General features: G+C 37.3%; 1 non-coding gene across 1 annotated transcript; it reads right to left on the bottom strand.

Annotated features, from left to right (window-relative positions):
• Positions 1 to 9,242: 9,242 nt before the first annotated feature.
• On the bottom strand, positions 9,243 to 9,405 carry LOC123942777. The gene has a single exon (XR_006818471.1). It is a non-coding gene; the product is annotated as a U1 spliceosomal RNA (small nuclear RNA).
• Positions 9,406 to 10,345: the final 940 nt, after the last annotated feature.

Below are 10,345 nucleotides of genomic sequence, written 5' to 3'. Positions count from 1 at the left end.
TATGGTGGACGAAATTCCTGCATCTGCTAAGATTTGGGGCAATAAACAGGCAGGGTCCTTTCTATGTTATTCTACAGCTTAAAATTTTTATATATCTTTTTGTGTTCAGGTTACTTTTACCTTAAAATAGAAATAAATGGTCTCACATTTCAAGTATTATTTAGGAATTTTATCAGTAATTAAATGAACGTTATCATTCTAAAATCAGAGCATATTACAATTTTTTTTCAGATTTTTAATACCAAATATCAAATTCAGCTGCCCATTGCTTGAAAGGTCAATACTCAAGAGACAAGTGTTGATTGGGAAGGGATATGAGTTTTATTCAGAAGGCCAGTCACCTGGAGAGGAGGCAGACACTTGCCCAAAAGCCAGCTCTGAGGGTTCTGCCTCACAGAGAAGGTTTCAGAAGGAAGGAAGTCTCCTTTATCAGTGAATAAGTACAGTAGCCTGTTATCATTTCCTGATTCTCTGTAGATTTCGTGGTTCCTATTTACAACTTTCAGGGCTGGAGGGTTGTGCAAGAGGCCTAATTCTTTTATTTTATTTTATTTTATTTTTTTTTAAAGATTTTATTTATTTATTTGACAGAGAGAGAGATCACAAGTAGGCAGAGAGGCAGGCAGAGAGAGAGAGGAGGAAGCAGGCTCCCCGTGGAGCAGAGAGCCTGATGCGGGGCTCGATCCCAGGACCCTGAGATCATGACCTGAGCCGAAGGCAGCGGCTTAATCCACTGAGCCACCCAGGCGCCCCAAGAGGCCTAATTCTTGTTCCATGATGTGCAAAGGCTTTCTATTCTCCTTCAAGAAAAGAAAATAAGATATATAGATTCACAAGGAGGGTTAGTAAATCAATCATATGAACCTAAGAACACCTATTAAAGATCATCTTGCTAGTTATGAAGATCAAGGTGGCCTCAATTCCCCACTGTCAATTTGTCATTCTATATCTATGGGATTAAGGACCAAGGTCCATCTTCAGTAGCTGCTTCATGCTGATCTAGGGCATAGTCAGGACCTTGGAATGGAATATGTTAATGTGGGTTTGAAGCATTCCTTAATGCACAACTGATGTGACTTGCTTGCACAGTTTTGTTACACACATTTGTAATGAGCTTAATTCCTATGTATACACATAATACTACTAGCACGAGGGTGAGTCCTAATTTTAGACTTAGAATACTGCCTAATATGAACCTAAGTCTCATGGTATCCAGGGGAAGGTGTATGTGAACCAGCTCCATCCCTCTGGAACAGGGGTGTATGGCAATCTAGAGTTTGCGTTTGCTGCAACCAAGTGGCTTGCTGTCTGATATTATCAATACTGGTTTCCACTTCCAAGGAGGTATTGATATAAGCACAGCAAGATGAATTTGCAGTAACATAAATCCCCCCATGATAAGCTATGGTATAGTCTAGGGCCATATGCTTATCCAGGACTTTAGGGAATCTAATGATATTTATAACTTAGCCAAAGATTTAGTGGTTTCGTGATGGTTAGAGTTTGGGAAGGTTGCAAAACACACATTGATGAGAAGCAGCCTCCCATTATGGCAACAATGCATAACCAAAGAAATATTCATCCCCATATGAATATATATGAACCAGATGAAATATTCATCCCCATATTGCATGAGTGGTCACCCTCAGTCTAGTAAATAATTTCAAGGAACTAGCCCAATGTTTAGTCTCATCAGCCAAGTGGAGGGAGAAGGGGATTACTGGAGTGTCCAGAAAGGGTAGAAGAATTTGTAATGCAGTCCGTGGCCCAGGGCACACCATCTGATTTGCAGCTAAAGACAAACGCAGTCAGAACACAAAAACAAACGGTGGGGTCCTTCTCAGTCTTAGTGAGAATCAGCTGACCAATAGGGCAGCTTAGTCCGTCTAATCTCTGCTTGCCTGAACCTCGCTATGGATATCATCTGTAGCCAGAAAGGAAACAAGACTCTTATTTACACACATAGGGAGCTGGTCCCTTTTGGGAGATGGTTTCATGTGGTATCTACCTGGGGAATACAAGCCTATTTTCTATCCTTTGAAAATAACCTCTTTTAATACAGTACTTTGAGGGACTGTGAGACATCAGGGTGACTCATGATCATTTTGAAAGAATCTAGCTATTCTAACACTATGGATTTTAAAATAGTCTCTCTTTTTTTTTAATTAAGTAAGCTTTATGCCCAACATAGGATTTGAACTCTTGACCCCAAGACCAAGAGTCACATGCTCTACTCACTGAGCCCACCAGGTGCCCTCTAACACTATATATTTTTATTTTGGCCTTAATAATTGGAAACCAATTGCCTTTGGGGATTTCTGAGGTATTCTAAATGGAATGGACCAAGGGGTCTCCATGATCCCACACTGACTGGGCTTTCAGATGACATATCCAACAATCGATAGCACATGTGGCTGTAGCCGAAGTCTGAATTACCCATACTATTGTCCTGTCTTTCCAGTCTAGGGCAAGAGAAGACATGGTTAATACGGATCACAGAGTGAACATAGTTGTCGTGGCTTTCCTTTCCTAAAGGGGTATTTTAAATCCTGAATAGAATGGCTTTCCCAGCAGGGGGGTTTATTTATTTATTTATTTATTGTATTTTATTTTATTTACATATAATGTATTATTTGCTTCAGGGGTACAGGTCTGTGATTCATCAGTTTTACACAATTCACAGCACTCACCATAGCACATACTCTCTAATGTCCATCACACAGCCACCCTATCTCTCCCTACTCTACTCCAGCAACCCTCAGTTTGTTTCCTGAGATTAAGAGTCTCTTATGGTTTTTCTTCTTCTCTGGTTTCATCTTACTTTATTTTTCTCTTCCCCTATGATCCTCTGTCTTGTTTCTCAAATTCCTCATTTCAGTGAGATCATATGATAATTGTCTTTCCCTGATTGACTTATTTCACTTAGCATTATACTATCTAGTTCCATCCATGTTGTTGCAAATGTCAATATTTCACTTTTGATGGCTGCATAATATTCCACTGCAGATCTATACCACATCTTCTTTATCTATTCATCTGTTGATGGGCATCTAGGCTCTTTCCATAGTTTGGCTATTGTGGACATTGCTGCTATATTCGGGTGTACGTGCTTCTTTGGATCACTATATTTGTATCTTTAGGGTAAGTACCCAGTAGTGCGATTGCTGGGTCATAGGGTAGCTCTATTTTCAACTTTTTGAGGAACCTCCATACTGTTTTCCAGAGTGGCTGCACCAGCTTGCATTCCCACCAACAGTGTAGGAAGGTTCTCCTTTCTCTGCATCCTTGCCTTATTAATTTTAGCCATTCTGACTGGTGTGAGGTGATATCTCATTGTGGTTTTGATTTGTATTTCCCTGATAATGAGTGATGTTGAGCACTTTTTCATGTTTTTGTTGGCCATTTGGTTTCCTTCTTTGCAGAAATGTCTGTTCATGTCTTCTGCCCATTTCTTGATTGGATTATTTGTTCTTTGGGTTTTGAGTTTGATGAATTCTTTATAGATTTTGGATACTATCCAAAATCTTTTGATCTTTCTTTTAGTCTCTGTGCCATTAAGTTACTTTTTTCCTGGACAGCATCTTTATGATGTAAAGACATAAGGGTCAGAACATAGGATATCTCATCATCCTTTCCTGCTCTTTGACAAAAAACTTTAATTGTAGATAGTGTAATATTTTAAAGTCCATTTAAGGACCATCTGTTATCTGATTCTAGATGGCACATTGGCAAGGCAGTATTAAAATAGAAAATCAGGGCACCTGGATCGCTCAGTTGGTTAAGAGTCTGCCTTTGGCTCAGGTCATGATCCCAGAGTCCTGTAATCCAGCCCCACGTTGGGAGCCTGCTTCTCCCTCTCTCCCTACACCCGACTTGTGCTTGCTTTCTCTAGTGCTCTCTGTCAAATAAATAAATAAAATTAAATTTAAAAAAAGAAAATTATCTTTTCTGAGTCATAGATTGGTGGCTGTATTCTTCCCATTTATTCAAAATCCAACCCAACAGGGATAATTGGCAGGATAGAGATGGAACTTCCCCTTACACAAGAGATGATAAACACACACACGCACGCACACACACACTAAAGACAGATCTGCCCTGAATCCTGAAGAAATTGACTGTTAAAGTTCTTAGTTTCTCTCAAATGTTTTGCTTCTCCCAGAACAGAGGAGCATGGACGACAACAAAATCACCAGGCACTTCACAAAAAATTATGTCACTTTACACTTCTGACAAACTCATCTGGTCCACTCACCTTCTGACACACTCACCTGGTCGTCACCTTGCTCCAAATGTTCTTTTCCTTCCCATTTAAGTCAAGAGCAAAACTGGCAGTTAGTGTTGGTAGTTAGTGTTGGTTGGGAATCAACAGGCAGTTTCCAGGAGACAGAAGAAGCCTTCTGCATCTGCAGGGGCAGATCTTTCAGATTCCCTCCTGGAGACCATCCAGCCCTGAGCCGGTCACCGCGTACAGTCCTCCAGGTAGCCAGCCTCCTGAATAAAGCTCCTCCTCCTTCCCAATCAACACTTGTCTCCTATTATGTTCAAATAGATAATAACTGTTATTATGCCCACACTAAAACTTGTCTCGATTTATCTCTGGTCATGGAGAGTGCTTTGACAAATTCATAAACAACATCCTGTGTAGATTTTTTAAATTGCTATTTCAAAACCAGTTTTGTTGATAGGAGGGAGGAGCACAAACATGAGTAAAATGCAAATAGTTCTAATAAGAGCCACTGATTTTGGAAGGTAGAGAGACTTAAGGGCAAAATGCACCTGTCTTATGTATGTAGTACTAGAATATCTATTGAGTGAATTCTTCCCAATTATAATAATCCTATCTTTGCATATTATGAGTGGGTTGGCTAAATTGAACAGACATCTTCCATCTTGCATGAAAACAGTAGAAGAATCTGCTTAGTGGATTCAGCAGCCCTCTGAGTGTTGCCTTGTCCTAAGACATCCTCTGATCTTACATTCAGACTCCTGAGAGAATTCTGTTACTCTAGACTCTTGGCAGATGAGCACAGTATTCACCTTCCTCTAACTACTGGAGCTATCTTATCTTCCAAAAGAACTGACTCACTGAAAATAACTATAGTGGGTCAGTTCTATAATGTAAATTTGAAGATGAAATTCTCTGTTGCTTAGCAGTTTAGTCTGAGGAATATACCAAAGAATAAACTCTCAAAAATATACAGTAGAGTATAAAAATATCTATGGTAGCATTGTTTGTAGTAACAATAAAAACCCCTAACAACCACTTAAATATACATCAACAGGAGAATGGATGAATGAAATATTATTTATTCAGAATGTGGAATATTAGGCAGAACTGAAAATTGACATTCATAAATGTCACAGGCATTACAATGAGTGAAAAAATCAGTTGCCAAGGGATAAATACATATCATACCATTTATATCAGACTTTTAAAATGAAGAAATAGCATTTCTTAGATATATATATATGTAGCACACCAAAAAGAGGTATGCTGGTAAAATAAACATCAAATATAGGAGCGTTGGAGGTTAGTGAATGAGAAAGTTGATTGAGGAGAGACAGGTAAGGGAATTGAAATGTGTTGGTAAAGTTTTATTCCCTAATGCAGTCTGTCAAGTACTGAGGTTTGCCCTATTTTCTCTATACATTTTTATATGTTAATATAAATATAAATATATATAAATATGGTAGTATTTATAATTTTATATCATATAATATAATTTATAATATAATACTTATATATAATGTAATATAAAAATAATATAATATAATATAAATATAATATAATGTTTTTTATATGCCCTAATGCAGTCTGTCAAATACTGAGGTTTGCCCTATTTTCTCTATACATTTTTTATATGTCAAATACTATATGCTCACCTTTTGTAAGTGGAATTAGAAATCCAGCTTTTAAAATTGATTTATTTTAGCTCTTCTTGGAGAATGATTCATAATGAAAGCATGGAGACATTTGGATGGGTTGAAGTAGTCTTGTTGAGAGGGGATTGTAAGTGGGCAGAGGCAGAGACAGTGGAGAAGAATAGCCCATTTTGTGATATATTTCGGATGCAGAAGCGACAGGATTTGTTGATGACATGGATGTAAGAGATGAAGTAGAAATAAAGGATGATTCCTGGATTTGTGGCTGGAAAACTGGTAGACGGTGGTGTCATGAAGGAGTTGGGATTACTGGGAGAGGAGAGGGCTGGAAAGGAGTGGGAGGGGGATAGATTAACAGATGGAGAGTATAATCATGTGTTACAGCTAATGTAGACTGCTGAAGACTTCATTTAGTTCCTTAAACATTTTGCTATTCTGATCATCTCATTAGGATTTTAGGGTTTGTTTTTTTTTTTTTAAAATAAATAAGTATCCTAAGAAAGAACCCAAACCAACTTAGACACTACTAGTATGAATGTTTCTACATTATTTAAAATTTGTGAGGAATAAATTGGACTAATTTATGAAAGTGGATCACCTGTCTGCCTCCCTACTCGTATTGCCCAAAAAGACAAATGTTGAGGACAGTTTTGGAAAGGAAAAATAGTATTAATTCAGTTATTGGTGAGCTGTCTATTCTTTGGGTGGAGAATGATTTCCTCATGCTACAAAATCACTTACTTGGGTTGCTTTTTCTTGAAGTAACTATATGCATATGCATAATATAGGTAACCATGAAACATTGAAAGAAATAATGAAAAGATAAGGATCATACCTATTTTATAACTTTAGTTTTTCAAGACATAACTAAAGTTCCTGTTTTGTAAAATTGTCCTCATTAAATTTTAGCAGCACTCAGCATCCTTATTGTTTAATAAAATGAATTCCTTTCTACAATATGTATCTGTTCATTTTAAAAATTAAATCATTATAAAACTTCTTTCTCTTGTGTTGTAAAAATTCAGCTCTTTTGCATTCTTCTTATATATAATACATTCCCTTTTGAAAATTCTGTGTCCTCAGACTAGTAATTTGGAAAGATGGATGTACTCTAATTAAAAAAGATGATCAGTTTCTAAACACAAATGCAATTACCCATTTTCTTCATATTTGCTCACAGTGTTCCTCTTCTCAGTCTACTCCCTCCCTCCATTTATTTCTCTCTCCAATACTATTTTTTTCTAAAAGACCCAACATTAAAACTGCCTTTGTTGTCAAACTTACCTAACCTCTTCCTGTAGAATTTTTTCGCTTCAGGACCACCATGGCACCTTACTTAAAAACGTTAATGCTATTATCATGCCTTCTTTTCCTCTCATTTCCTCTCTTCCATTAGTTCTGAGAGGATGAGGGCTTTGCTTTACTCAACTTCATATCCCCATTGCCTAATACAATGCTTGACAAATGGGCAAATAAGCTTTAAAACGAAGGACATAGAATGAACGAAATTTTATCTACCTTTGGAGGTGTTTTTATCAATTTTTTGCTGGTGCCTGAATTCTCTATGAACAGATGAAACTTACCACTGAGCAGAGATGAAAGGTTGGCTTAGGCAGTACATCCACTGAAACTTATTTACCCCAAAGGGTAATGAATTGATTAGTCAGCCATCCTACATAAATGAAGCATCCTCATTCTAGTTGAGGCAGAGAGGATGGATTCTGGCATTGGCAGGTTGCTGAAAGGGAACCGAGAAAGGAGGTGGGCATTTTGAGACATAAGAAAAGAAGGGTAGCATGTCCTCTCACCATTGTGGTACCGAGGAGGTGTAGTGGATAGGAGGTGTAGTGGATAAGAGGTCATGGGCAAGTGATATGATAAGGTGATGAGATAAGGCTTCTAGTTAAAGGTATTCAAGATCTCATTCCAGCTCCGCTGTTGGTTTCAAAAGTGGTCAAAGTATTTACCTTTCTGTAATTCAATTTAACTCATCTATCAAAGGAAAGTTATAACATAAGTTGTTTTGTAATATTATTGTAGGAATGAAATGAAAATATAAAGTACACAGTTCAGTTTCTGGACTTGGTAAGCACTATATTATGTAAAAATTATATAATTATTAGTATTTTTTTTAACATTATTAGATGCTCAAAGGAAAGAGAGTAGATTTGACAGGGACGCCAAAGGGTACAGAGAATGGAAGATGAAGTTAAGGGAAAATCGAACCTCACACTTTTCAGAGTTGCTCTGGGGGCCTTCAGTTTATATACAAATAAAACCATAGCCATTGTGTTTCACATGGCACAAATCTCTCCACAAATATGTATGGGGTTCCTTCAATGTTCAGGAACTGTTGTAGGTTCTAGGGATACAGCAGTGAATAAAACAGACAAAGATTCCTGCCTTGGTGGAGCTTATGCTAGCATGCACCTTGGTGTGATGTGTGTGTGTGTGTGTGCAAACTAAGAACATTGATTGACTTTGAACCACATCATGTGTAATTAAAACTGATCTAACAATTAAAATATTTCTAACAGGATCACCATCATTACAATGGACTTCATTACCAGAGAACTAATTAGTGGAGGCTGTGACTGCCCTGTCACAAACAAAAGTGTCAAATACTGACAATTACATTACAACGATGGCCACTTAAGTCTTCAGTATTTGAGAAGAATAATGAAAAGTTACTCAAATGATTGCTTTGCCTAAAATAATGTAATTACCTAAACATAGAAATGGCTACTATGGTATAGAAGAAACAGCTGTTTTCTGATTAGTCTATCAGGCAAATTTTGCTATTTTGATGATCAATATTGAAGTGTCTGTCAGATACTTACAGTTTCTTTTTACGTATGTGTCTTAAAAGCATTTATTCTCACATAACTCAGACAACAATGGAATTATGCTTGGGACAACAGAAAGAGGTACACAGAGCATTTTGTTCCAGTGTGTATTTGTCTTCTGCCTTTTGGGCAGGAGCCCAAAGTAGTTTCCACTCACCTGAACATTCATTAATCATCTTTCGCCTTAAAATCTAGTTGGAATCTTTAGCTGAAATATGTTTCATTTCTTATGACCCTGTATTTGTTTGGGAAATGTTGGTAGTACTGAGTTTAGAATTTATGGATCTTAAATTCCTTTGAAAATAAAAAAAAGTTACTTAAAAATTTTAAATACCATTTACTCATTGCCATATGTGTGTGTGTGTGTATGTGCATAGATATTTATATAGATATAGATATAGATATGTCTCCTTTTTTTAGAGAGAGAGAGTGTGTGCATGCATGCTCTAGTGGGGGGATGGAAGGCAGTGCAGAGGGAAAGAGAACATCTTTTTTTTTTTTTTTTTTTTTTAGGGGAAAGCATGAACGCAGTCCACCACTACCACAAATTATGCAGTCGAGTTCCCCACATTTGGGGAAATTGCAGGGGTCAGCACATCTGGAGTGCAATGGGTAAACCTCGTCCTGGGAAAACCACCTTCGTGATCATGGTGAGGGAGAGCATCTTAAGCAGGCTCCGTGCTCAGCGCAGAGCTGGATGCAGGACTCTCTCTCATGACCATGCGATCATGACCTGAACCAGAATCAAGACTTGGACACTTAACCAACTGAGCCACCCAGCACCCCTACTTACTGTTATATTTTAATGGATATGTTTGCTACACCAGAAAGAACCACAATCTTTCATATGGAATCTTCATACTTTAGAAGAAAAAGGAGATCTTTTCAGTAAGAGTACTTTTAAGGCACTATCTTCTTCAGTTGGGAATGATAGGCCACAGAATATTAGGCTCACTTGCAGTGTCTTTATTTAAATTACTCCTATGTCCAACACTTATTTTATAGGAAAAGGGAGGAGTGGATTCTTACATTTATTCACTAAACATCTTTTAATGCCTCTTGTGTGCTGGGCCTATGCTAGGTATGAGTGTACAAAGGTAATTGAATCATGAAACAAAAGGGAAGACACACATGTAAGTGAATAATTACAAGTTATTATAATTCTCACAAAACAAGACGCTAATTGCATGCTGCGATGGAGGTGTTAGTTAATGCTAAGGTGATAGTGCTATTGGGATACATAACTGTATCAAATCAACATGACACTTTAAACTTTCACTCTGCTGTATATCAATTACATCTCAATAAAGCTGGGGGGAAAAGGGGGCTATTCGGTTGAGAAGTTTTAAATTCAGAAATTATATCCACCCTTAGAATTTTACATGATACCCTCTCGGAATGGATACCATTAAATGCCACTCTTTGAGACATTTTTCTGAATCAGGATATTTTTGTGCTCATCAGTGCTGCAATTGAGTTTTAAAGTATATTTAAACCAAGAGTGGAGCAGAAATATTTTTAATGAAAGCTTTATGAGGATTTACATTTAACTTAAGAATAAAAGTTACTCCAGCCTCCTAAAAATTGTTACAGTAGATAACTCCAATTGATTT

The sequence above is a fragment of the Meles meles genome, chromosome 5 (assembly GCF_922984935.1).
Source record: "Meles meles chromosome 5, mMelMel3.1 paternal haplotype, whole genome shotgun sequence".
Classification (NCBI taxonomy): Eukaryota; Metazoa; Chordata; class Mammalia; order Carnivora; family Mustelidae; genus Meles; species Meles meles.
The sequence above is the reverse complement of the archived record's forward strand: the minus strand, read 5'-3'. Positions and strand labels throughout refer to the sequence as shown.